Genomic DNA, 8,092 nt, shown 5'->3' with positions numbered 1-8,092 from the left:
TTGAATATATGTATTTTAAATTGCAATGGACGTGATTAAATTGTCATCCCAGAATAGATATAAAAATTCATAAATTTTATCAACAGAGGTAAGCTTAATTGTCTTAATTTTCTTCTGAAAAAAATGGAAAATTATTAAGTGACTTTTGGAGGATGCGAGTCAAGTCACTGAAGGCAGAAAAACTAGAAATAGACTATGTGACTCTCACTCTAAACATGCAGAGTGAATGCTCTCTCTCTCTCATTATTCTTAGATGACTTTATTTTTAAATTTATGGAAAAATTGAGAAAACGAGTATTTAGAGTTCTCATGTACTTTACATCCAGTTTCTCCTACCATAAATATTTTTTATCAGTCTGGCATGTTGGTTACAATGAATAGACTAAAATCGATAAACTAGTAATGAAATCCATACTTCATTTAGATTTTCAGTTTTTAACCTAATGTCTTATTATGATCCAGGATTCCCCTCAAGGTACCACATTATATTCCGTTGGTATGCCCTGCTAGGCTTCTCTTGTCTGTAACAGTTTCTCAGACTTTTTTATTTATGTATTTCTTTGATAACTTTGAGGAGTTTGAGAAGTTCTGGTTAGGCAGCTTACAGAATGCCCTTCGGTGGGGATTTGTATGACGTTTTTCTCATGATGAGACGAGGGCTGTGCATTACTAAAAGGACAACCACAGATGTAAAGGACGATTTTCATCACATCATGTCAAGGGTACACACTGTCAACGTGTTGCATGCTGACCTTAATCGCCTATCTGAGTAAGTGTTTATCAGTTGTCTCCACTTTGAAGTTACGCTTTGACATCTGTGCAAGCTGTTTGGAAAGAAGCAAATATGTGCATCACATACCTAAGGAGCGGGGAGTGCCCACTAGATTCTCCTGTATTTTCTGTAGAAATTATATTCTTTTGTGTTTTACACTTAGGTCTTTGTTCCATTTTGATTTAATTTTTACGAAAGATGTAAAGTTTGTGTTTGGCCTTTTTCTTTATTTTTTTTTTCTTCCTTGTATTAACATCCAGTCGTTGTAAAATCATTTGTTGAAAAGAACTATCCTTTCTCCGTTAAACTGATTCTGCACCCTTTCAGAGGTCAGCCGACCATGTCTGTGTAGGCCTGTTCTTTGGCTCTCTATTCTGCTCCGTTGATCAGTGCGGTCATTCTTTCATCACAACCAAGTGGTCTTGATTACAGTAACTTTAAAATCTTAATAGCGGGTAGTATGAGTCCTCAGAGTTAGTTCTTCTACTTTGGTATCGTTTTGGCTATTCCTGATCCTTTGACTGTCTATCTAAACTTTAGAATCAGCTTATCCATATCCATAAAATAACTCATTGAGATTTTGATTGGCATTACATACATCAAGCTGGGAAGAATAGATATCTTAACTGTATTGAGTCTCCCTAACCACAAACATTGACTATGTCTCCATTTACTCATGCTTTCACTGTTTTTTTCATTATAGTTTTATAGTTTTTCCCATACAGCTTTTGTGCATATTTTGTTAGATTTATACATAAGCATTTCTCTTTTTTGGTGCTAAAATAAATTGCACTGTTTAATTTTTTTTTTTAATTCCAAATGATCACTGCTGGTATTTTCGAAGAAATTTATATTGCATGCTAAACTTGTATCCTGTCACCCTTTAATAATTGTGGTTTTTTTTTCAATTTCAGAAGTTTATTTATTTATCAGTCATTGGGTGGGGGGTATAGCTCAAGCGGTAGAGCACAAGGTTGGCATGATAAAGGTCCTAGGTTCAATCCCCAGTACCTCCTCTAAAAGAAATAAACAAATAAATAAGTAAACCTGGTTACCTCCCCCACCACCAAATAAAATAAAACAAAATAAAATGGTCTCTTCATATTAAAAAAAAAAAAGTTAGAAAAAAAAAATCTTTAGGATTTTCAGCATAGACAGTAATGTAATCTGTGAAGAATGATAGTTTCACTTTTTTCTTATTCAGTCTCTATACCTATATTTCCTTTATGTACTCGGTAGGCCTTTTGGTGTGATGTCAAACAGCAGTGATGAAGGAGGACATCTTCCTGTTCTTACGGGAATGGTACCCTGCTTCTGCGCAAGTGTGATGATGAGTGGATGGTCTCTAACAGTTTGAGGAAATTCCCCTCTATTTCCTGTTTTCTGGGTGTTAGATTTTGTTAAATGCCATTTTTTGCAACAATTGACAAATTATATAAATTTTTTCTATAGTCTTTTGACGTGATGTGTTAGATAATGTAAATTGTTGAAACTGCCTTGTATACCTGAAATAAATCCTCCTTGATTATGTTGTATGATTTTTATACATATTGGATTTGACTTGCTAATATTTTGCTAAGAGTTAGGCATCTATATATCTGAGAAATTTTGGTCAACAGTTTACTTATCTGGTAATGCCTTTTTCTAGTTTTTGATTTTATGGCCCTTCTAGCCACGTTGAATATAATAAAATATAGTCTCTCTTATATTTTTTCAAGAGATTGTAAATAATTGATGTCATTTCTTAAATGTTTGGCAAAATTCACCAGAAACCATCAGGGACAAGTTATTTCTTTTTTTACTGAAGGTTCTTGATTATTGATTCAAGCTCTTCACTGCATATGGCTTATTCAGTTTATCTGTTTTTCATTGTGTGAGTAGTGGTAGTTTGTGTCTTTTAAGAATCTTGTCCATTTCATCTAAGTTACTGAATTTTAGAACATAGAATTATTTACAGAATTGTTTATTTTCCTTTCAATTTTTATGGCATCAGTAGTGATGATCTTTTACTTCTAATATTGGTAATTTGTGTCTTCTTTCTTTTTTCTTGGTTAGCCTTGCTCAAGATTTAACAAATTATTGGTCTGTTCAAGGAACCAGCTTTTCTTATGCTTATTTTCTCAATTAATTTCTCATTTTCAATTCTATTGATTTCTGCTCTATTTTTTATTTATTTTCTTCTGCTTGCTTTTTTAAAATATATATGTATATTATTGAAGTATAGTCAGTTTACAATGTTGTGTCAATTTCTGGTGTACAGCATAATGCTCCAGTTATACATGAATATACATATATTTATTTTCATAATCTTTTTCACCATAATCTTCTGCTTGCTTTTGGCTTTACTTATTCTTCTTCCCTAGTTCCCTAAGGTGAAATCTTAGATTATTAACTTTATATGTTTCTTTTTCGAATATATGCCTTTAATAGCATACATTTCCATTTAAGCAATATTTTCCCTGCATCCTGCACATTTTTATGTTCATACTAACCTTTGAGTTTATTTTATCTGGTAGTTAGTTCTCTTACTCAAGTCACCATCTTCCAGAGGATACTTGAAAATCTTTTCTAACTTTCATTTCATCATCTTGTCTCCTTCAGACTATTCAGTAGATAACATAAAAAAGTATTAGCAAAAAGAAAAGGTACTAACATTCAAATTACTTTACATGACTGCTTAAAGTTAAGTTATTTAATGATTTCCTGATTTCTTTCTTGAGATAAAACTAAACCACCTTAATGGCTTTTGAGACCATTCGTTAATAAGCAGAATTCTTGTATTGTTTGTTTTATGAGGAGGAGGTAATTAGGTTTATTCATTGAGTTACACTTGAAGGAGGTACTGGGGATTGAACCCAGGACCTCTTGGGTGCTGAGAATGCGCTTTACCGCTTGAGCCGTACGCTTCCCTCAATAAGCAGAATTCTGTTTACTTGTGACAACTCATTTTTAAACATCTTGATCTCCTTTTATTTTCCTCTAGTGTGCTATGATCATATTTGCTCGGGATTCTTGTTAAATAATGTATTATCTACTTGGAATACTTCTACAGAAGATTTTCTTACAAACTCACTAAAACTCCTCTACTTCAGAGTTAAAACATCTAGTTTAGGTGTTCTGAGAGAATTGTGTGCTTTCCTTGTGTTATACAGTATTAAATTGGGGACTTAACTATCTTTCTGATAAGAATATCAGTTCCATGTGAGCATAGGTAAGATCTCTGTTCATCATGATTTTAGGACTAATACCCAGAGGAGTGGCTGTCACACAGAGGGGATTCAAAAGAAGAGGAAATTTTAAACCATTATTTAATATCTTTAAAGACAGTATCTTCCCACTGTATTCCAAAATATAATATTCAAGTTAAATTCATATTCATAATTTCAGTAAGTCATTTAAGCCAACTTCAGAATTTGTCAGCTCAGTGATCAGGACAATTCTTTTTGTGTGTGTGCATGAGTTTGCTACTGAAATTCAAACATGAGACATTTTTAAAATAAAAACAAACTTCAGGCCATCTTAACCGGATCCCAATCTGAACTAAGTCAGAACGGAACTATTGCTAGGACTCTCCTGGTTATTAATTAATACTTATGATACTATAATCTTTCCCTAATTAATATATATTTTTATAAAATTACTTCAGGAGATAAACAGTCTGACAAGATTTTTCTTTGTCATTTTGTCACTTAATATAACAGTGTGTCTAAGTGGATCTTTGGATGAGTTTGAAAATCTTCAGGATTCAAATGCCTAACTGAAAAGTCTCTTTCTTTTTAAACCTAAAAGGACTAAAGCATATAGCTTCTTGACATCTTCTTTAATAGTGGATTTTGATTTTCAATACTGATTTTATTTTTAGAAAAATATTTACTTAGTTTTTCAAATATTTCAAGATTCTAGACCTTAACACGAAGTCAAAATAGTAATCACGTGATTGCGTTTCTCACATCGATACATGTTGTATGCTTCTTCTTGTTTGTATCTCCTTCTATATGCTTGCTATATACACCCTTGGAAATTTTCTTAAGAGAATCTTTGATTATTTCTACCTGATGTGATTCATAATTTTGTTTATTTGTTCTCTGTTTAACAAATCTATATTGTTTCAGATACTGTTCTAAGAAATACTAGTAAACTAAGAAATGTGGCCTATCCTCAAGATACATCTTATATCGTAGAGTGGAAGACACCCAGCAAGGGATTTAAGTGAAATCTTTAACTAAATGTAATAAAACACAGTAACTCCTCCAATCATAAAAAATGAAACAAAGAGATAAGAAAAGAAAGACGAGTTTTATAGAAATTTTAATCTCCTTTCTTTGAGTTCCAGTGATAACTAGAAATACAGTAAAACTGCCAAAATTAGACTTAAACATTTCTGAAAGTTTGGCTTATCACTGAAATACAATTTTAAATTTGATCTCCTTACTTTAAATAAATTCTAGGTTTAGCAGAACATCATTCCATTTCTTTAAGGTTTATATGACCAAAAATATGACATTAAGATAATTCTATTTTTGCTTGTTGCATAATAATAATAAGTTAAAGAATTATAGCTTTTTTATCACTTAGCTAGAACATTTGACACCAAGCCCTATTGATCAACCAAAGCAGCAATAAAAAAAAATTAGTTTAGATCTCTACTCATAATTTTAAGGACTAATACGTAACTCTGTATTGCAATTTGCTGTTAGGTAAACTTCATATTTGTGCGATTCATTCGATTTAAACTTCAGTTTCCAAGCACCTCATTCCAAACCACAAAACTTTAAATCCTTCTATTCCCACTGCACATGCTTTCAAATTCCTTTCCCTGCTTTTGTTAGACTTTTGAATGGGTTCTGAGAGGGATTACATTTATTATAATATTACTGTTATTCTTTAATAACACAATTAAGTGCTTCATAAAATATTTGATTGTCCTTAATTAAGAAATAAAACGTTATTAGCCCTTTGTTGCAAATAATGGCACGAGTTACAGCCAGGCAGTGTGGAGAAGGATAGTGATAATTTTGCTATTGTTCATGTTATGTTTTTAAATCAAAATGGGAGTCATTAAAAGTGATTAATTTTGCCCTGCATGGAATTAACTTCTTACTGAAAGAGTTTGTGGAGTGACTTTTTCATAGTTTTTGTGACAATAGCTAAGTATGCACTGAGGCAAGAGTAAAACAATTATCTGTTGAATAGAATTCACACTCCAAAATACACTGGGATTTCTTCAGGCCAGGGGAAACTCCTTAAACCTGAAACTTGGAAACCATTTCTTAGTACCCCCAAAATGAGATGAGCTGCATCCCCTGGGAGTCTGGAGACAAGATACTATAATCTTGAGCTCACTAAGATTGGTTTGCACACACGCCCCACTAAACTTTTGACCCTGCTGCTTCTATGAGGTAGGAACTTAAAACAGCAGATATTTTCAATGTTTTCAATATTTTTTATATAATCCATAAATAATCCTATTGCTAGAGCAGCCTGTTGTCTTATTATAAAAAGATCTCTTTACTTGTTCACTGTTGAAAGTCAGGAATAATAAGCTTTCCACTGAATGACTAGCTAATCAGAATTTTTTTCCCTTTTTTTTCTCAGTAAAAATTGTCAGAAGGAATCTGGGAGATAAATTGTTTTACAGAAGAATTCAAATGATATAATGTGAAAATCCAACTCCTCTACATAAAATAAGGAATTGAAAACAGACATTTGCTTTGCTATGTTTATGACTAAAACCATATCCTACTATCCACGATTTTAAAAACGGAGTGTTCTTCAAGGGTTAAATGGATAGAGAAGATGTGATGTATATACACAATGGAATATTATTCAGCCATGATAAAGAAGGGAATCCTCTACTTGGGACAACATGGATGGACTTGAAGGGGGTTATACTAAGTGAGACATCAGATAGATAAAGACAAACACTGTATGACCCACTTATATGTAGAATCTAAAAAAGTCATAAAAACAGAGAGTAGAATAGTACCAACAAAGGGCTGTGGGGGTGGGGAACAGGAGAGATGTTGTTTAAGGTCACAAACTTACACCCAGTAGATAAATAAGTAGTGGAGGTCTAGTGCACAGCACTGAGACTATAATACACAGCAATATCTTCCTATACACTCCAGAGTTGCTAAGAGACTAGATCTTTATTGTCCTCACCACAAAAAAGACAATTATGTGAAGTGATGGAGGTGTTAAGTATGCTATGGTGATAATCATATTGCAATATATCAACATGTCAAATCCACAGGTCGTACACCTGAAACCTACACAATGTTATATGTCAATTACCTCAATAAAACAAAGAGAGAGCAACAAACAACCTCTTCTGTACTGTGCTGTGATTACCTTTTATGGCTGTATATTCTGAACTGCTTTCATCCTCTCCATAGGCCTACAGTTATTTTAAATATTGCATATATTTTTCTTTGCCTCCTCTAATTTCCTCGTACCCTATGCCTAAACCATTAAAATCAGTTGAGCGTCTAAAATTGGTGATGAGCTTTAATAGGAAATTCAACTTACTGCCGGCCTGTTGCACCCAGTTCAACGACGGTTTGCCAGTCACTGTGGTGAAGAGCACGAGGCAGGGTCCTTTCGTTAGTGTTCTGACTCGGTGGTTAACAGCTGTGATATCTGGGGCAAATCACTCACACGTGTTCAGCTTCAGTTTTCTCATCTTTGAAATGACGGCCGTAATACTTCGTACAGAGGATTTTTGAAGATTAAATGCAACAATGCATGAAAAGTATTCTGTATGGCATGAGGCTAATAAATGTGTATTTAACAATTAAGAGCAATTATTGTCATTCAGTATCACCCAGTACAGTATGACTAACACACTGGGGGAGAGAAATTTTCTTCATTGTAACAGTGACCAAGTCTATAGGTAATTTTATGTCCCTCCTGTGTATGGATTTATGTACCAGAATAAGCTCAAAATGCTGCACTTTTACCCATATGAATTAAAAACTGAACATTAATCATGCAGTCATCTTTTAGATTTTAATATGATAAATATAATATAATAAATATAATAAAATAAATACTAAACTATTAAAATACTAAAAATAATATTTTGTCTTGGGCACTAATTTTTATACTTTAAATTTTTTTAATTTATTTTATTTATTTTATATTTATTTTTAATTTTAATTTCTTTTTGCATTTTAAGATAGCTCCTTTGTTCACTCTTGTTATTAGAGCTCTAATTTGTATAGTTGTATTTTTATAATCCAAATGAACGTATAAGATAAGTCAATGGAAAATGGGGAAGCAAAATTGGCATTGACAGGATGCTTATTACGTATAAGTCAT

This window comes from Camelus ferus, chromosome 8 (assembly GCF_009834535.1).
Source record: "Camelus ferus isolate YT-003-E chromosome 8, BCGSAC_Cfer_1.0, whole genome shotgun sequence".
Lineage (NCBI taxonomy): Eukaryota > Metazoa > Chordata > Mammalia > Artiodactyla > Camelidae > Camelus > Camelus ferus.
This window is presented reverse-complemented; position numbering follows the sequence as displayed.